The sequence below is a fragment of the Convolutriloba macropyga genome, chromosome 4 (assembly GCF_964194025.1).
Source record: "Convolutriloba macropyga chromosome 4, txConMacr16.3, whole genome shotgun sequence".
Lineage (NCBI taxonomy): Eukaryota > Metazoa > Xenacoelomorpha > Acoela > Convolutidae > Convolutriloba > Convolutriloba macropyga.
Genome location: NC_134471.1, coordinates 3,239,396 through 3,261,243, shown reverse-complemented (window position 1 = coordinate 3,261,243; position 21,848 = coordinate 3,239,396). Strand labels below are relative to the sequence as shown.

At 33.2% G+C, this 21,848-nt stretch overlaps 1 protein-coding gene across 7 annotated transcripts in view; it reads right to left on the bottom strand.

Annotated features, from left to right (window-relative positions):
- Positions 1-20,412, bottom strand: part of LOC142338210 (uncharacterized) — a 50,030-nt gene extending 29,618 nt beyond the window's left edge. For 3 of the 7 annotated variants that reach the window (XM_075387861.1, XM_075387857.1, XM_075387856.1), the window contains exon 1: positions 15,641-16,124. The gene's annotated coding sequence lies outside the window, so the exon portion shown is untranslated. Of the gene's footprint in view, positions 1-15,324; positions 15,503-15,640; positions 16,125-20,340 lie in introns of those variants that run through there. The other 4 variants (XM_075387863.1, XM_075387859.1, XM_075387860.1 and 1 more) reach the window with 2 other exon arrangements.
- Positions 20,413-21,848: the final 1,436 nt, after the last annotated feature.

Below are 21,848 nucleotides of genomic sequence, written 5' to 3'. Positions count from 1 at the left end.
GACCTCTGATATATCTTCAAGTTTCAAAAGGTTTAAAACTTACTTACACAAAAGAAGCTAGTTTTGTTAGTGGGGGAAAATGATGCAGATTGGTCTGATGACGTGAACGACAGAAAATCAACGAATTTCTTCAAACCTAACGGACGTGGAGCAACACTCAGCTGGAGTGTCAAGAAGCAGGCCACAGATGTTTTTCTTCATCAGAAGCAGAATATCAGGGCCTGGCAGCAGCAGTTCAAAAAGCATTGTATCTGAAACAACTTCTGGAGGATTTTAGCGTCCAAAAGAATCATCCAATAGAAATTGGAGAGGACAACCAGATTTGCATCAAATTTTGCCAAAACCTAGTCATGCACAAGAGGAGCAAACACATTGAGACAAAATTTCATTTCAATCGGGACAAGACGGAAGATGGGACTATTTCAATTCATTACGTTCCTACTGACAAAATGGCAGCCGACATCTTCACGAAATCTTTACCCGTATCGAAAGTGGAAACTTTCAGAACTGTTTTGATGGGAACAGACTCTACGCAATCAGCTCAAGTCTGAGTGGAGGTGTTAGAATATCGATCAAACTATAGTCTTGAACTTAGTGAAAATTAGAAAGAAAGTTTAACTTACCAGATTACAAAGACAAGAGCAAATTGATTTTGATCACAGAATTTATATAAATGAATCGTCAAGAAATGGTGCTTAGAATCAATATTCGGTTCAAATCGGTGAATCTAGATAATTAATATTAGAGTGAGATTATTTGATGTAAAATCTTCCCAGCATATATTGAATGATTATGATATCACCGAAAATGTGAACGAATTCTTAGAAAAGTGTAAATGCATGCCATCTATGGTACCCCATGCGATTGGTTTCTGGGAAATTTGCAGAAGCAAACCATATTGGGTAACCCTTGCGACCCCCACTGTAAATCATGGTGCTAAGATTAGTTTTGTATCTTGACTTTTGCGCACTAATAATGGGTATATATACAGTTGATTTTTGAGCCTTTTTTCATCCCCAAAATCAAATCACCATCTTGATCTAATAATCAGATCTCTCCTCTAAATCTCTGAATTCAACTGTAAAATATCATTCTTGTTATTCTCCCATTTTGAGAAATTAATTTTCTACTCAGTTGAAACCGCTTTTATTCCGCTTGCGAAACCCATAACCCAACAGAACGAAAAATTTTAAACGAAGTTTTACTGATATTTTAATGTTAGCATAACGATTCATAGATTTGATATATGCAAGTTGTAACGCATAATTTTCTCCAAAGCTTAGCAAACTTTTAGTTGACATCTTGATTTTGTTATACAAATAAAAACCAGAGCTACAAAAACAGAACCAGTTTCAACCGTTTATTGTGGAAAATAAGTAAGATCGAGGTTTTTTATGTTGTTGAACCCCGTTTTCTTCGAAAAATTTCCGAGCACTATATTTTCTAATGATTATATCTAAAAAAGTTAAAAGAAAATGGTTTATTTGAAAATTTTAACATTTTCCGCATGAAATTATTTTTACTAAAGTTTATAATGGTTGTCAGTGTAACTTATATATTAAACACGCGGCTCAAAAATATGCCTAAAGCTTAACTTTTTGTGTATCTTTTCGTACTTTTTGTTCCACTTCCCTCCGCCGTTGCTGTAGTCTAATCAGCTACACAGTGGCGTAGGTGATGCAACTATTTTTTTATTGCTAGTTATTATTTATTTGTTATTATTTACTTGTTATTATTTCATTTAAAAGGTAACCGTATGTTCGTGATGCCCTATTGAAATCATTCAACAACTCGGCTCTTTCTCGGAGTTTGATAACTATACTCTGTGGATATAACAGCCGTGTGGCAATTGTTGTTGAGATTAGCAATAGCGTAGCTTTACGCGACTGTTCTGCTGTTTAAGACTACAAATTTCTACCAGTCTTTTCTCATGCCTCTTCATATAAGAACAGTGGCAAACAAAGTGATAATAATAATAATAATAATAATAATAATAATAATAATAATAATAATAATAATAATAATAATAATAATAATAATAATAATAATAATAATAATAATAATAATAATAATAATAATAATAATAATAATAATAATAATAATAATAATAATAATAATAATAATAATAATAATAATAATAATAATAATAATAATAATAATAATAATAATAATAATAATAATAATAATAATAATAATAATAATAATAATAATAATAATAATAATAATAATAATAATAATAATAATAATAATAATAATAATAATAATAATAATAATAATAATAATAATAATAATAATAATAATAATAATAATAATAATAATAATAATAATAATAATAATAATAATAATAATAATAATAATAATAATAATAATAATAATAATAATAATAATAATAATAATAATAATAATAATAATAATAATAATAATAATAATAATAATAATAATAATAATAATAATAATAATAATAATAATAATAATAATAATAATAATAATAATAATAATAATATAATAATAATAATAATAATAATAATAATAATAATAATAATAATAATAATAATAATAATAATAATAATAATAATAATAATAATAAATAATAATAATAATAATAATAATAATAATAATAATAATAATAATAATAATAATAATAATAATAATAATAATAATAATAATAATAATAATAATAATAATAATAATAATAATAATAATAATAATAATAATAATAATAATAATAATAATAATAATAATAATAATAATAATAATAATAATAATAATAATAATAATAATAATAATAATAATAATAATAATAATAATAATAATAATAATAATAATAATAATAATAATAATAATAATAATAATAATAATAATAATAATAATAATAATAATAATAATAATAATAATAATAATAATAATAATAATAATAATAATAATAATAATAATAATAATAATAATAATAATAATAATAATAATAATAATAATAATAATAATAATAATAATAATAATAATAATAATAATAATAATAATAATAATAATAATAATAATAATAATAATAATAATAATAATAATAATAATAATAATAATAATAATAATAATAATAATAATAATAATAATAATAATAATAATAATAATAATAATAATAATAATAATAATAATAATAATAATAATAATAATAATAATAATAATAATAATAATAATAATAATAATAATAATAATAATAATAATAATAATAATAATAATAATAATAGTAATAATAATAATAATAATAATAATAATAATAAAAATAATAATAATAATAATAATAATAATAATAATAAAAATAATAATAATAATAATAGTAATAATAATAATAATAATAATAATAATAATAATAATAATAAAAATAATAATAATAAAAATAATAATAATAATAATAATAATAATAATAATAATAATAATAACAATAAGTCCCATTCTTGGGACTTTTTCCTCGCTGGTGTTGACATGAAGGCTGTTGGGTCATCCGAGATAAATATCTTCATCGCGCTGCCTTGTGAAGAGTCGGAGATTAAGTTAATAACTTCGATAGATTTGTTTTGTTCTAATTTTGATGTATCCATTTGGATTCTTGGGGAGTTGGAAATTTTGCGCTGGCGCTCTTTTGCCTTGTTTAGTTTCGATTGGGCTATAGCCGTTTCTTTTGATTTTCTGTCGAAATCGCTTTTGGGTTTTGTTGATATTTTTGTGGGCTGCTGTTTTCGTTTTCGTTGAGGTGGGTTTCGGTTGTTTGGTCCGGGGATGTCGAGTTGGTGGGATGGTCCAGGTTGCGAGTAGAAGTGGGCTTCGTTTATGTTGGTTGGTTCTTCTGGTCTGTCCAGTTGGTCTTTCTGCTTGGACTGTTTGAATTGTTTCTTTTCTGTTAACAAAAATTGTTTTATTTTTTTCCCGATTTCTATTATATTCTCGTACTGTTTTACATGCTACGAAGTGCATTAGTCTCGGTTTTGTTTCGTTTATGATTGCCAAGTCATTTTTTCTGATTACTGTGTTCTTTCTGTTGTTTGTGTCTAGTCTAGAGTTATTGTTGTTGGTGAGTTGTTAGTAATAGTACCATCTGGTATTATGTTCCAAAGTGGTTTTAGTGTGCCGCGTGGTTCAGGTGCTTTGCGTGCTAGTGTTTTTGTTGCTATTTGTTTTCGTGTGTTAGTTATTGATGTTGTTTTATCACCGAATGTTATCATTAGTTTGTCAGGTGTTATCTTAATTGGTGAAGTATTCTTACGTTTGATGGCTTTTTTCTTAATGTTCTGCAGCGTAGATTGGTCCGAGGAGTCATCTCCCTCGATTGTTGGTTGAAATTGTATGTCCAGTTGAGGTTCAGAATCTGACTCGAGATTCCAGATTGTGTCGGCTTTCAGCATCGGTTGTTTTAGTCCTCTTCGTTTATCTAAATGGAATTTTGTTATTTCATTGTATGATAGGTTTTTTGGTGATGTCCTGGATGTAATGTTTGATATTGGTGTGTTAGGTTTTCTGCCGAAGTGAGCTGTGAATGGTGCAATTTTTGCAGTTGTGTTAGGTATGAGTTTTATTTCTGGGATTATTTCTGAGATTTTATCTGCGAGTGTGATTTTTGACCATTTGGGGTCGTTATTTAGGACTGAGAGACGACGTCTTATTGTTTGTATTAGACGTTCTATCATTCCGTTAGCTCTGTGGTCTCCAGCTGGAGCTAGTATTAGCTTAATATTGTGATTGTAACAGAAAATTTCGAATTGCTTGGATTTGAATGCTTGGGCTTGGTCACATCTTATATTTCTAGGTATTCCGTGAAATTTTATGTATTTTTCTAAATATTTTATTGCTGTGTCAGTGTCGCAGTTGTGGTATACTATTGCGTGTGGGTATCTTGAGAATCTATCTACCGAAACTAATATATACGAATCATTATTTTGTTCGTCTAGTATGGGGCCGGCAAAATCCGTTTGAATTTCTTCGTTTGGTTCGTGTAGTGGTGGTAGGTTTGCTAATTTTGATTTTGGGATTATTGGTTTTAAATTCTTACCTATTTTGATGCACGGTTGGCAATTCTGCGTGAGAGTTACTATCTCTCTATGGATTCTTGGGAACCATATCATGTTGGCTAAGTGCATCATTCCTGATTGGCCTGGGTGGTTGCGGTGTATGGAGTTCATGATTAGTTTACGTAGTTGTGTGGGTATAAACATTTTCCCGTCATAGAGTATGCAGCCAGCTGGTGTCGTGCTCAGATCTCGTTTTAGGGAGTGCCAGTATCTGCTGAAGTGTTTAATTGAGTCCCAGTTTTAATCTTCTATGATTTGTAGTAATTTTTTGCTATGTGGGTCGTTTCGTGTAGCTTCGGCGATGAAATTTTCTCCGAATACTCGATGTAGCTGTTTTAGGTAGTTGGGAGTGTTTTGGTAGTCTAGTTCTGGGATTGGGTTGAATTCCTCTTTTTCTTCTAGTGGTTGGCGTCCTTGTCCAATGTTAGATGTTTCGTCTGTCTGTGTGGCAATTGTCTTTGTTTCCTGTGGGTTTGTCATCATTTGTGTTTTTGTTGTGTTTGGTGCTCGGTATCGTTTTTTGATTTGGACTTGGAATGTTTCTACTTGTGGGTTGTTCCTTGTCGTAACGTGTATTTTGTTGCTAAATAAAGGTTAATTGAGTTGTAAGATCTACTAGATAAAGATGTTGATAAAGGATTTGTAAAAGGATGAATAGAGGATTTGTATAAATAATTTCTGATAATTCGATTTGGATGTGTAGAATTTTGAGTTAATTTTGAATTAATTGAATTGTTTAATGTGTTAGGAGGCAACTGTTTTATAGCGTGTAAATGGCGAAAATCGTTCTGTTTCTGTTTGCTTGGATTGGAATGGTTTGTGACGTCATTTAGTTCATTCTGTTTTCTAGCGATCTGATTGGTTAATTTTCTCTGCGTTGTCTGTAGTGTATAATGTATTGCTTCTATTGTGTGTATTACGTGATTATCGTCGAAGTTTTCACCAGTTGGTTGTGTTATTGGATGGCGGCTTAAATAGTCCGCAAATCCCATGTTTTTCCCCGCGATGTGTTCGACTTTAAAGTGGAATGGTAGTGATCGGTCTACCCATCTAGTTAATCTAATTTGGTATGTTTTGTTGCCTCTATTGTTTTTTAGGGCGGAGATTAGTGCTTGGTGGTCCGTTTTGAGAGTGAAATGTGATCCGTATAGATAGTACTTAAAGTGTTCGAGTGACCACACTACGGCCAGTAGTTCTAGTTCGTTTATGCTATATCTTTGTTCATTTTTGTTAAGGAATCTGCTGGCGTATGCTATTGGTTGCCATATGTTGTTTTGTCTTTGTTCGAGGCAAGCGCCTAAGCCTTCATTGCTGGCATCACATTTTACTCGTGTTTGGCAGTTAATGTGGAAATGTTTTTGTTCGACGATAGTTTTAATTGCTTGTTTTATTTTGTTAAATGCACTGGTGTGTATTTCTTCCCATTCTAATTTTTTGGGTGTTTTATTTGTTGGTTTTGTTAATAGTGGTCTTGGCGGTGCGCCTAATGCTGCTAGGTTTGGTATGAATTTTACCAAGTGGTGTATGCTGCCCATAAATGATCTTAGTTGTTTTAGCGTTTTTGGGTTCTCCAGTTGGATGATTGCGTCTGTTTTTCGTTTAGTTGGGGTAATGCCTTCCGAATTTATTTTGTATCCTAGCCAGGTAATTTCTGTTAGGCCAAATTCGCATTTGTGAAGGCTTATTGCTAGATTTTCTTGGTCTAGTCTTTTTAGTGCTTTGTCTATTTCGTTTTCATGTTTTTCTATTGTTCCTTTTGTTATTATTATTATGTCATCAAGGAATGCATTTGTTGAGTATAATCGGTCTAGTGTTGTATCCATCATTTTGTGGAATGTTGCTGGTAGGTCTGTCAGGCCATAGAAGCCATTTAGGAATCTGTAAGTGTCCGTAGCGTTGCCGCCTAGTATATTGAAATTACAGTGTTTTTGTGTTTCGGGGTGTAGGGGGAGTTGACTATAAGCGTATTTGAGATCTATTTTGCTAAAGTATAGCGTCCCCTCTGTTGTTTAGAGTTCAGAAATTTTCATAGCTATTTTATTCATTAGGTGGTCTATGCTTTGCATTTGATATTTGTTTTTGTGTATTGCGTCGTTGAGTATTTTTGAGTCTAATGCAATTTTGATGGATTGGTCTGATTTGACAGTTATTACTACTGGGCTAATGAAATATTCGTCTGAACATGATGTTAGTTTTTTAATTTGTTTGTCGTCGATTAATTTTTTAAGTTCGTTTTATACTTTTTCTACTAGGTGTAGTGGGATTCGTCTACCCTTGTGTTGTGTTGGGTTGATTTCGCTTTTGAATGTTTATTTTGCTACATGATTTTGTGATCTACCTAGTCTTGTGCATAAGTGTCGGTACTTTTGGAATATCCATTTGGATATTCTTAAATGGGTGTTTGTTATGTTGAGTAAATTTCTCTCACCTTCTTTTTGTTGTGTTCCCATTGTGAGGCGGAGGCCTAGTTTGTTCATGATGTCTCTTCCCATAATATTTATTGTATTGGAGTCTACCAGTAGGATTGTGCAGTTTTTTGCAGTTGATGTTCCTGACGTTATGTCCACGTGGATTGTGCCGAGTATATTTATTTTGTTGTTGTTGAAACATCTGAATTCGCCCAGGGATTTATCCGGATGTTGGATCTTTGTCTTGTTATCTACTAGTAGGTTTTTTGCCGTCTGGATGTTCATGAAACTCCTGGGGCTTCCTGTGTCGGCTAACCAATAGGTTTGTTTTTTGTTGGTGTATGTTTTCAGCCAAAATTCCCCTCTTCTAGTCTTGTTGATGTCGCTGACTTTTTCATTTGTAAATTTAACTGAATGGATGAAGTTTGTTTTGTTTTGCCAGTCTTCCATCATTTCCCGAATGTAGCAAGTTGATTCCGGGTTGATTGTTTCTTCTGTTGAATTGTGTATATCCTCCTGTTCTTCTTCATTTATGTATGTTTTTCATCTCATTTTCTGTGATGTTTTTCTTTGAACCAATTGGTTATTCTTTTGTTGTTGTTGGTAGCCGGAATATGTTTGTTGTCCGGGATAGTTTTGTTGTCTGCGTTGTTGTGGGTTGTATTGTGGACGTGGTGGCATCTCTGACTTGCACTGTTTTGCGAAGTGCCCTATTTTCTTGCATATTCTGCAGATTTCGTTTTTTGCTGGGCAAACATTTAAGTGGCCAGGGAGAAAAAATTTGTTGTCACAGCGTCGGCAGTCTTGAATTTGTCCTGATTGTGGGGTTGGGAGAAATGGGACCCTGTTCTGTCGTTTTATGTACTGGATTTCTTCGAACCATGGGTTTGCTTGTAGTGTATTTGTGTAAGTGTTTCTCATTTTCTGTTGGCTTTCTTGTCCTCTTTCTCGTGCTAGTGCATATTGTAGTGTCTCTGATGGTGTTCGTTCCTCTGAAAATAAATCCATTTGGATTTGCTGATTGTTCATTCCTTGTATGAAGATGCTCTTGACAAGGCTTTCGTCCATGTGTTCCCAGTTGCAGACTGATGCGTGTTTTTTTTATTCGTGAGTGGAATACTTCTAGTGATTCGCCTTCTTTTTGTCGGCATCGGAAGAATTGATATCTGTCAAATGTTTCATTCCTTGTTTGTATGAATGATTCTCTGAGTTGTTCTACTAGTGTGTCCGTGGTGCATTTTTGAATGTCTGTATGAGGGAATCTTTGGTGGAAAATGTTTGTTGCTTGTGTTCCTAGTGAGAGGTATATGTGGTTTTTTCTTTTGTTATCTGCTTCTTCCCATGGTATGTTATCTACTTGTGGTCCCTTGTCTTCTATGTCTTTGCATGAGTTTTGCCAATCGGTACGTCTCTTGACGTTTCTTTGTTCTCTTTGCCTTCTTTCGGCGGTTGTTTCATCAGATAGTGCTGGTTCGTAGTGTGGCTCTGTTGGGTAATCAAGTTCTTCATTTCCGGGTCTTGGTTGGAGTAGCTTGTCAACTTGTATATTTTCTTTTACCATGATTGCTAGTTTTACTGTAGCTAGCCATTTTTCCCATTCTATTTCGGGTTGGAGGCCTTTGTCCCAAAAGAAGTTTACTCCTAATGGAGAACGAGCCATAGTTGACTCTGCCATGTTGTATACGATTCGCTTATTAATGAAAAGAGCAAGAGTGTATCTTGAATTTCAACAACTAATCTCTGAACGCGTTAAGGCAGAACTGCAACGGAGTGCTTTCGCACTTGTTGATCAAGACGCAGTACCAGTTGTACTGTGCGGTTAACAGTTAACAGAAATGTCAATCACAATCATCAATCTATGTACAATGCGTTGTCACCAATTGGTGAGATTTTAACATGCAGAGAAGTAAGTACGACAACAAATGAGTTTGTTCTCCGGATGGAGATTATACTATAAGATAAATATGTATATAGTTTAAGAGTGTTTATATTAATACTTGGTATACTTGGTTGCGTTTTGTGGATTCCTCCACCACAAATAATAATAATAATAATAATAATAATAACAACAATAATAATAATAATAATAATAATAATAATAATAATAATAATAATAATAATAATAATAATAATAAAAACAATAATAATAATAATAATAATAATAATAATAATAATAATAATAATAATAATTATATAATAATAATAATAATAATAATAATAATAATAATAATAATAATAATAATAATAATAATAATAATAATTGTGCTGGAAGAATCCACAAAACGCAACCAAGTATACCAAGTATTAATATAAACACTCTTAAACTATATACATATTTATCTTATAGTATAATCTCCATCCGGAGAACAAACCCATTTGTTGTCGTACTTACTTCTATACATGTTAACACCTCACCAATTGGTGACAACGCATTGTACATAGATTGATGATTGTGATTGACATTTCTGTTAACTGTTAACCGCACAGTACAACTGGTACTGCGCTTTGACCAACAAGTGCAAAAGCACTCCGTTGCAGTTCTGCCTTAACGCGTTCAGAGATTAGTTGTTCAAATTCAAGATTCACTCTTGCTCTTTTCATTAATAAACGAATCGTATACAACATGGCGCAGTGAACTATGGCTCGTTCTCCATTAGGAGTAAACTTCTTTTGGGACAAAGGTCACCAACCCGAAATAGAATGGGAAAAATGGCTAGCTACAGTAAAACTAGCAATCATGGTAAAAAAAAAATATACAAGTTGACAAGCTACTCCAACCAAGACCCGAAAATGAAGAACTTGATTACTCAACAGAGCCACACTACGAACCAGCACTATCTGATGAAACAACCGCCGAAAGAAGGCAAAGAGAACACAGAGATCAAAAGACGTACCGATTGGCAAAACTCATGCAAAGACATAGAAGACAAGGGACCACAAGTAGATAACATACCATGGGAAGAAGCAGATAACAAAACAAAAAGCCACATATACCTCTCACTAGGAACACAAGTAACAAACATTTTCCACCAAAGAATCCCTCACACAGATATTCAAAAATGCACCACGGACGCACTAGTAGAACAACTCAGAGAGTCATTCATACAAACAAGGAATGAAACATTTGACAGATATCAATTCTTCCGATGCCGACAAAAAGAAGGCGAATCACTAGAAGCATTCCACTCACAAATCAAAAAACACGCATCAGTCTGCAACTGGGAACACATGGAGGAAAGCCTTGTCAAGAGCATCTTCATACAAGGGATGAACAACCAGCAAATCCAAATGGATTTATGATCAGAGGAACGAACACCATCAGAGACACTACAATATGCAATAGCACGAGAAAGAGGACAAGAAAGCCAACAGAAAATGAGAAACACTTACACAAATACACTACAAGCAAACCCATGGTTTCAAAAAATCCAATACATAAAACGACAGAACAGGGTCCCAATTCTCCCAACCCCACAATCAGGACAAATTCAAGACTGCAGACGCTGTGACAACAAATTTCTTCTCCCTGGCCACTTAAACGTTTGCCCCGCAAAAAACGAAATCTGCAGAATATGCAAGAAAATAGGGCACTTCGCAAAACAGTGCAAGTCAGAGATGCCACCACGTCCACAATACAACCCACAACAACGCAGACAACAAAACTATCCCGGACAACAAACATATTCCGGCTACCAACAACAACAAAAGAATAACCAATTGGTTCAAAGAAAAACATCACAGAAAATGAGAAACTTAAATGAAGAAGAACAGGAGGATATACACAATTCAACAGAAGAAACAATCGACCCGGAATCAACTTGCTACATTCGGGAAATGATGGAAGACTGGCAAAACACAACAAACTTCATCCAATCAGTTAAATTTACAAATGAAAAAGTCAGCGACATCAACAAGACTAGAAGAGGGGAATTTTGGCTGAAAACATACACCAACAAAAAACAAACCTATTGGTTAGCCGATACAGGAAGCCCCAGGAGTTTCATGAACATCCAGATGGCAAAAAACCTACTAGTAGATAACAAGACAAAGATCCAACATCCGGATAAATCCCTGGGCGAATTCAGATGTTTCAACAACAACAAAGTAAATATACTCGGCACAATCCACGTGGACATAACGTCAGGAACATCAACTGCAAAAAACTGCACAATCCTATTGGTAGACACCAATACAATAAATATTATGCGAAGAGACATCATGAACAAACTAGGCCTCCGCCTCACAATGGGAACACAACAAAAAGAAGTTGAGAGAAATTTACTCAACATAACAAACACCCATTTAAGAATACCCAAATGGATATTCCAAAAGTACCCACACCTATGCACAAGACTAGGTAGATCACAAAATCATGTAGCAAAATCAACATTCAAAAGCGAAATCAACCCAACACAATACAAGGGTAGACGAATCCCACTACACCTAGTAGAAAAAGTAGAAAACCAACTTAAAAAATTAATTGAAGACAAACAAATTAAAAAACTAACATCATGTTCAGACGAATGTTTCATAAGCCCAGTAGTAATAACGGTCAAATCAGATCAATCCATCAAAATCGCATTAGACTCAAAAATACTCAACGACGCAATACATAAAAACAAATATCAAATGCAAAGCATAGACCACCTAATGGATGAAATAGCTATGAAAATTTCTGAACTCAAAACAACAGAGGGGACACTATACTTTAGCAAAATAGATCTCAAATACGCTTATAGCCAACTCCCCCTACACCCCGAAACACAAAAACACTGTAATTTCAATGTACTAGGCGGCAACGCTACGGGCACTTACAGATTCCTAAATGGCTTCTATGGCCTGACAGACCTACCAGCAACATTCCAGAAAATGATGGATACAACACTAAACGGATTAGACTCAACAAATGCATTCCTTCGTCGTCTCTCAGTCCTAAATAACGACCCCAAATGGTCAAATATCACACTCGCAGATAAAATCACAGAAATAATCCAAGAAATAAAACTCATACCTAACACAACTGCAAAAATTGCACCATTCACAGCTCACTTCGGCAGAAAACCTAACACACCAATATCAAACATTACATCCAGGACATCACCAAAAAACCTATCATACAATGAAATAACAAAATTCCATTTAGATAAACGAAGAGGACTAAAACAACCGATGCTGAAAGCCGACACAATCTGGAATCTCGAGTCAGATTCTGAACCTCAACTGGACATACAATTTCAACCAACAATCGAGGGAGATGACTCCTCGGACCAATCTACGCTGCAGAACATTAAGAAAAAAGCCATCAAACGTAAGAATACTTCACCAATTAAGATAACACCTGACAAACTAATGATAACATTCGGTGATAAAACAACATCAATAACTAACACACGAAAACAAATAGCAACAAAAACATTAGCACGCAAAGCACCTGAACCACGCGGCACACTAAAACCACTTTGGAACATAATACCAGATGGTACTATTACTAACTACTCACCAACAACAATAACTCTAGACACAAACACCAGAGAGAACACTTGGCAATCATAAACGAAACAAAACCAAGACTAATGCACTTCGTAGCATGTAAAACAGTACGAGAATATAATAGAAATCGGGAAAAAAATAAAACAATTTTTGTTAACAGAAAAGAAACAATTCAAACAGTCCAAGCAGAAAGACCAACTGGACAGACCAGAAGAACCAACCAACATAAACGAAGCCCACTTCTACTCGCAACCTGGACCATCCCACCAACTCGACATCCCCGGACCAAACAACCGAAACCCACCTCAACGAAAACGAAAACAGCAGCCCACAAAAATATCAACAAAACCCAAAAGCGATTTCGACAGAAAATCAAAAGAAACGGCTATAGCCCAATCGAAACTAAACAAGGCAAAAGAGCGCCAGCGCAAAATTTCCAACTCCCCAAGAATCCAAATGGATACATCAAAATTAGAACAAAACAAATCTATCGAAGTTATTAACTTAATCTCCGACTCTTCACAAGGCAGCGCGATGAAGATATTTATCTCGGATGACCCAACAGCCTTCATGTCAACACCAGCGAGGAAAAAGTCCCAAGAACAAGTAAACAAAAAGATAGATAAAATCATCCACCGCATCACCCACTCACCAAAGAAACAACAGAACAACGACGCACAAATCATCTCAATCACCCCAGCTAACAACACAAGCCTAAGCCAAGACATCATATCCATTACACCAGCACACCAATCGACCACTGTAGACCCAATAACTAAAACAATGACAACAACTCAGGATACCGCGACGACCAGAACAAAAGATTACCAATTAGTAAAACCCAACGCACCAACCAACACCAATTGCGAGAACGAAAACAATAACCAACTGGTACATACTATTTGGACAACTGATACCAACTCCGACACAACATCCCAAGACAATTATCCGGCACAAACACAAAACAAGGAAACAATCAAACACACAAAACATCACAACATCGAAGCACAACCAGACATACCGGAGGAAAGAGAAAAGGCCGACGATCCTATTGATTTAATACACATGGAGGAGGACAATGGCGAAAGTCTAACAACAAGCTCCATCTCATCCCTCAACACAGAGGATATCGCCGCCCTCGACAAACTTTTTGACCAGTCAGCCAAAGATTCGACGAAGGGGGAGTGTGGTGGAGGAATCCACAAAACGCAACCAAGTTTACCAAGTATTAATATAAACACTCTTAAACTATATACATATTTATCTTATAGTATAATCCTCATCCGGAGAACAAACTCATTTGTTGTCGTACTTACTTCTATACATGTTAACACCTCACCAATTGGTGACAACGCATTGTACATAGATTGATGATTGTGATTGACATTTCTGTTAACTGTTAACCGCACAGTACAACTGGTACTGCGCCTTGACCAACAAGTGCGAAAGCACTCCGTTGCAGTTCTGCCTTAAAGCGTTCAGAGATTAGTTGTTCAAATTCAAGATTCACTCTTGCTCTTTTCATTAATAAACGAATCGTATACAATAATAATAATAATAATAATAATAATAATAATAATAATAATAATAATAATACTAATAATAATAATAATAATAATAATAATAATAATAATAATAATAATAATAATAATAATAATAATATTAATAATAATAATAATAATGATAATAATAATAATAATAATAATAATAATAATATTAATAATAATAATAATAATAATAATAATAATAATAATAATAATAATAATAATAATAATAATAATAATAATAATAATAATATTAATAATAATAATAATAATAATAATAATAATAATAATAATAATAATGAATTTCACTAAACTTGGTTTTGCCGAGCTTAGTAAGTCCCTAACGGGGCTTGAATTTGATTTCCCTCAAACACTGTCCTTCCATATGGGTATGATTTGTAATTAAAATTCTTCTTAGCTAAATCAAATAGATATTCTTTGACTTCTCTTTTGAATTTGGGAGGACTTGAATATGGGTTATAGTTGGGAAAATCACGCGCCAGTGACATCGAATTGTTGAAGTTTGCAACTCGGTAGAAAAAATTAGATCGGCAACGCTGGCGATTACATTCGTTTGAGCGTGGATGAACTTGGTTTGACCTTGAGATTCTATCCAGAAGTTCAAGGTCAAACCATGTTATGAGATTTTGCCACAATTCATTTTATTTCATTAGTGAATTATGCGATTGTTGTCGTCGCGACTGGATTTGAGTAAAATTACTGCAATTGAACAAAGATCAAATATATATTGAAAAAATTTCAACCCTAGAATGAGTGGATACGTTTCACTAAATTGCTTCAAAATTTGGACGAGTATCACCAGCTAACCTTTTTTTCGAGAGTTCTAAAGTCTCTCAAAACGATTTAAATTACATACAGTTAAATTAATTTTATATTCGTCTAAACGTAACACAATTTTGTAAACAGAATAAACAGCAACTCAAATGAAAAAGGGAAAAATGATAAATGAAATCAGATAATACACAACTGTATTATGTAATTTGCATCGTTTTACCTAGTTAAATGAAATCATTATAACATGTTCAAAGATACACCAAATCCCCAAGGCAGAGCAGGCCTAGAGACCTCACAATCCCCCCCCCCCCGAATTGTCTCTAGTTACGTAATTTTAAAATAAACATACCTTTTGTTGAAATTGTTAATTGTTTAGTTTTTGCCGTGTAACAGGATAAAGTAACCAATTACGTAAAAATCGAAGGTAATAAGTAACTCAAACGATTTTTTAGCTTTAACGTTTGAATATTTCAGCAGTGCTTGTAAACAATTTGTTTATTTTTTAATTACAGCTCTGACGATTTCACAACTGTAGAAATGTAAAAGCAACAAACTTCAGTTGGGAATTTAAAAATTTTGTTTTCTTTATCCGCTTATTTTCCCAAGCGGTAGAAATTTGTTTGTCTTTTGGAAAAGGAAAACAATTTTCACGGGAAAGGGGAACGAAATAAGATAATTGATTCCATGTTGCTAATTGTTTCGTTTCCTTTCCATTTTCATCTTTCCTGAGGTTTAAAATTAGTTTTAGAAGGAAAACAATTGTTTTTTACTCTGTTTGTCATTGAATTTATCCGACTTTTTATTATGGTATATGTGCTTGCCTTTTAACAGTAAAGAAGTTGTCAATGTAACGCATATATTAAACATACCATACCGAAATGTTCCCAGAGCTTAGCTTTTTTGTTCATCTTTTCTTCATTTTTGCTCATTTTTGTTCTTTCTACTGAGAAAAAGGCCTGAAATTTGATGTCAATTTCTGATGCGTTTTGTTTGCGCGACTGATCGAGTATATTGATTGTTTATTGGTCTTTTGTTTACTCTTTCACCACTGGGATTAATTGCGGAATTCCATATCGTGCTAGGGATAAGATAAATCTTGACAAGGTGGAAAAAGTACGGAGTAGTTATTAACTAAATTGGTTTGAATGCGGTCGCGCATAGCATCTTCTTTTAACGTTTTACACGCTTCATATATGGTTCGTAGTTCGAATAAAGAGTGACATTTTTGACTGGTTAACGAGGGAGCTATTTTGTTTGTCAATATTAAAGAAAAAGTATTTCCGTATAGTGCTGCTTTTCAAATTAAAACAGCCTATTTTGGTTGTTAGAATAAACTTCATGTCGCTGTTAAGTATTTGATCGCCATAAATAACCTAAAACGCAATTAGGTCGAACAAACTATTATTGATCAGACCCGCTTTAAAGCATAAAAAATGTGAAACACCCAAGCGGCAATGGAATTTCATACAAAACAAATTGGGCAAGAAAACTTTCAAAAAATGTATACCAGAGACAGACGCTTTTGGATGCAATATAACTGACAAAAAGATTTTTGCAATGCTTTTAACAAAACTTTTGAACAAAAGGGCAAATATAAAGGAGAACCAATTCTTATGAACAAAGATTAAATTGAGCATACATTTGGAAAATAATCGGTTTTAGGACTGTTAAGTTGAAGGAAATATATCAAGCTGTTAATAGACTAAACAATCAAAAGTCATCGGGTCCAGGATTTGCTATTTTTTGGGCCCTGAAAACTGAAATTGTTCAATTGGAATGCATTTGCCAATAATCAAAGATTGCATTGACGATAAATTTTTCCAAATGCTCTTAGACACGCTCATATCACACTTTTTTAGTTATCCATACATTAGCAAAACTTTTGGGAGAAATTATTCTTGAACATTTTTGAATTGCTTTTAAACAAATTCAATAAAAAGTAAAAAGCTGTTAAGACATAGTCGCTTTTTTACAAAGAGAAAAAAGGCTTATATTATTTTTTTTTTAAAAAAAAAGCAAATGATAAGAACCTATAATACTTCAGAACCAAACTAACCTGTTGAAAACTTCTAATATATAGGAAATAAAATTTAATTTTTGAAAAACATTTGAATATTGTGCTCCAGAAAATTACCATAGCTAATCGCTTCCCATGCCGCGTAAGATCTGACGTCCCATTGGAAACGAAGTTGAGTGTATTAATTTTTTTCTCATCTCTCGTTCATTGGATTTATTCAAAATATGTGTCAGCTGAAAAACGACATCTTTTAAGCCGATAATTGAGTTGCCATAAATATAAATGTTTGTTATAAGCGCAGAAAACTTTACTGCAGTCGAGATACCTTGCTGCAGGTTGTCATTTTGACAGCTGAATGAATCATCAAAAATGTAACCAAATTAATATCAATACGGAATTTAGGCACTGCAGAAGTTTTAAGAAAGCGCAGGCCACCTGCGAAGTGAATGGGGCAGACAAAAAAGCAAAAAAATTTATGGAAGCCGCAACAAACAAACCTTTGCAATTTATCTCTTTTGTTCAAAAGCTTCCAAAAATGGAACAAATTCCCATGCCAATAACTTCGAAAACAAAATATATGCGTAATTTATAAGAATTTTTGAACTGGGGCAAAAAATTTTTCTTAGAATAAAGAGTTGGACCTTTTACGTCTTGCTTCGACCTTTAAAAACGAAGAGCCATTTTCGAAATATGAATTACCCTTATACCTTTACAAACTCTGCTAAGCAATTTGAATAGTGTGAAAATTTGCGATAAATGTTTAACCTTTGGTTCTGTTCGTGAAATTTACACGTTTGAAATGGAAAAAATAGCTTTAAATTTTTCAAAAATTGGAAACGTAAAAAATCAATCAATAGCTTTGTTAGCTAATGTTACTTTTCACCCCGGTTAAAAAAATCACCGGCAAAATGTGAAAAAGGCCCTGATTTGCAGCTATGGATTTGATCGCCGCCAAAAACGCATGTTTATCAACTTTTTTGCGTTGAAAGAGTTGGTTTAACAAGAGAATTGATACAATGAACAGATTAATTAAGGAAAACTTTATTATAGTACCGTTACATTTGTGTGGTTCTTGAATTCTGGTACGTTTTATCGTTAAAAGGTGGGAATTCTCAATCATATTCTAGTAAAATATATTGTATAAAAAGAAATACAATGCGAGTCTTTATTAAATGATATTTAATGCAAGTCTGAATCAGTCTCTAGGCCAAGTCTGCAAAACGATTAAAAAAGAAAGAAAATGAATTAAAAACGGATCAGCCGATCGTCAGAATTAGCGTAAAATCTAACATCCTACTGGAAACAAAGTTCAATGTATTATTTTTTTCTCTCATCTCTCGTTCATTGGATTTGTTGTACATAATCATTTTAATTGGTGCAGTAAAATTATTATGCGTTGTACTTTTTTAGCGTTGTACCTAATCTTGAAGGACGTATTCCAAATACATCTTAAGTTCAGTGTCTACCGTCTTCTATTTCATATATTATGTGTTGCCCTAGTTCCCGCATTGGGAATTGTTTGTTCACATTTGTTATGACTTCTGTGTTGCTAACTTATAATAAATCTCATTCCCTTAGTTTTGCACCTCGAGTACAGTTGCTCAACTTAACTTATTTCTTGTCAGTTGTATTTACTATCTGAGTAAAATAGACAAGTGTCAGGTAGGCGATTTGTTAAGTGAATCCAAATACAAAAATGTGCTAAGTGCACTCGCCGCACAAATACACTCAACAGAAATTCTAGTAGTGATTCGCATTGCAAAGTCAAGTACACAATATTGATTGGGTACGGCAGGATTTTTTCAAAATATGTCTCAGCTGAAAAACGACATCTTTTAAGCCGATAATTGAGTTGCCATAAATATAAATGTTTGTTCTAAGCGCGGAAAATTTTACTGCAGTCGGGATACCTTGCTGCAGGTTGTCATTTTGCCAGCTAAATGTATCATCAAAAATTAAACCAAATTAATACCAATACGGAATTTAGGCACTGCAGAAGTTTTAAGAAAGCGCAGGCCACCTGCGAAGTGAATGGAGCAGACAAAAAAGCGAATAAATTTGTGGAAGCCGCAACGAACACATTTTCAATATATCTCTTTTGTCCGAAAATGGAACAAGTTTCCATGCCAAATGAAGTCAATGAGCTCGAAAACAAAATATATTTTGTACACAACGTAATTTACCACGAATAGCGATTTTAACGCAACTTTTAATATACCACGTATAGCGATTTTAATTTAGTACAATTCCAAAAATTTCGTTGATTTCCATTGATTTTGGTCAAAAGAAGAAATAATTATTGACTGCGAACTTCCTTTAATTAATTAATTGTCGTGGTCAGAAATTTTTCTGAAAAATCCATTTTAATTTCAAATTGTCTGCTGATGATTGTACACTGAAGCTATTCATTACAACCGATACGACTGGCAATACGTCACAGAAGGAAATAATACACTTCTATCACAACGACCATCTTTATTTAAAAAAACACTGTAAGGTTGGTGGTTTTCGTTGTCTAAAACCTCCGACATATCGCATTGAAATTAACACTGATGTGCGGAAGTTTTATTGTTGTTGTATTATATTGATTTTTTCGCAAATATGTACAATTATACATTTTCAATTGTCAAATCATTTGATTGCTGCATTCACTCTGTTTTGAAATATCTTGTTTTGGAAATTAATTATTAGAAAATTTACCTTTGAAAACTTTCTATGCTCTTTTTTAATTAAAAATGTGACATTGAAACCTTTTATTTTCTGCAACTGGAGGTGATAGTTTTTTCTCCTGCACATCTTCACTTATTAGAAAACATGGAGATCCTTTTCCAGCAAGTCGCAGCGAATTCTAGATATAAATTATATTTGAAGCCAATATAAGGGAGCTCAGTGCATAAAAATGCAAGAAAATTGAGAGCATTTGAAAAATTAGAGCCTCAATTGTTTCTCGAGAAAATGAAAAAAAAACAAAAGCGTCTGTTCAGCAATAGTTTGTATTCAGGGGTTTTCTAATGGTACTAAAAATTGGCTACAATTGACGAAAGTTGGGCTGGTATAAAGTTCTAAAACCCCTATTGAATTGCGAATTGGAGCAATGAAGTTATATTGTTGCTATTATTGATTGTAGTACTGATAACCAAGTTAAATTGCAGCCTTATGTTACTGATCTCATCAGTTGCCTTATTTTACTGACCTTCAAGTAGCCTGATCTCATCAGTTGCAAATAGAACTCGCGTTCCATGTTCAATTTTTCTACGTCCATTGACTGCTAAAGCCAAAAATTGACAGTATTGAGAAGAGATGGCAAGCAAAACAACATAGCCGGCAAATTGCCGGAAAATAGCTATCGTGGACCTTCTTGACGCACATCGGGATTGAAACAGGAAAAAGGAGAAAAGATAGAAACTGACAGAATTTTTGTGGTGTCAAAAATTGTTCTAATTTGATTTTCATTTTCATTCAGTTTCTAAAATAAAAATTATTTAGCTTAAAATAAAAATTAATTAGCTAGCGTTTGCACTAATGAACTTTGATAGCCTAATGCAGCATGACTAAATTCACCGCTTCATCGTTTTATCCAATTTCTTTTGATTTTGCTCTTTTGACAATGACCGTTTTAACTAAATTGAGTAAATCAATGCGTGAAACAATTTAAAAATTCGCTTCAGTTTACATAGTTACTCAGGTAATATACGAGTCAATCGTGAAGATCATGACTTAAGACAACAAAAACGTGATCAAAAATTACAGAGAATTAAAAAACAACAGGGCAAGTAAGTCCTGACCTAAAATTCAAAGAAATTTCATTGATTTAACGAAGAACCAGAAGTAGGACTATGAAGGATTGATAGAAACCATTGAGAAAATAATCCTATTAAAAAATTGAAAATAAACAATAAAATCAGAGCCAAATCACTGCACGTCAAAAAAACCACTAGAGAGAAAGTGAACTTTTGTTCAAACACCGTTTTCTCACTTTAGAATTTTTTTCAAAAAAATGGCGCGAACTGCTAACCATTTTTTTTTTGCTCCATTCCCTGTTTCGGCATGGCCGTTTCAGCACTTGAAACTGAACCTCAAAACCACCACTAGAACACGCGAATTTTTTTCTAGCAAGCTACGAAAACCATTTTTTTTCTTCGTCAGTAGCTAGCTACGATTTAGGGAGGCTAGATTTAGCTTGACTAAAGGGGAGTGGGGTGAGCGTGGCGGCAGGGGGAGGGAGTGAACTCTTGGTGGAGGGGCTCCGGGCGTTAACTGTTTATCCCGTTTTTGAGCACGAAAAGTCAAAAGGGTCAGACAAAAATTTGTTGAAGCATAAAATCGCATTAAAAACCACAGGACTAATTTAATTGCTAAGAATTTCGTTTGAGAGCAATTAATCATCAATTTTTGCCGAGTCATAAAAACCAATAGCTATCAATGTCGCTGCCGCCGTGAGGAATTCTTGCCAAAAAGACGTTTAATTATCAGAACCGGAAATTTAAAGTTGTTTTTAATACAATACATATAAAAGTAACTGATGAGAAAGCGGGAAGTA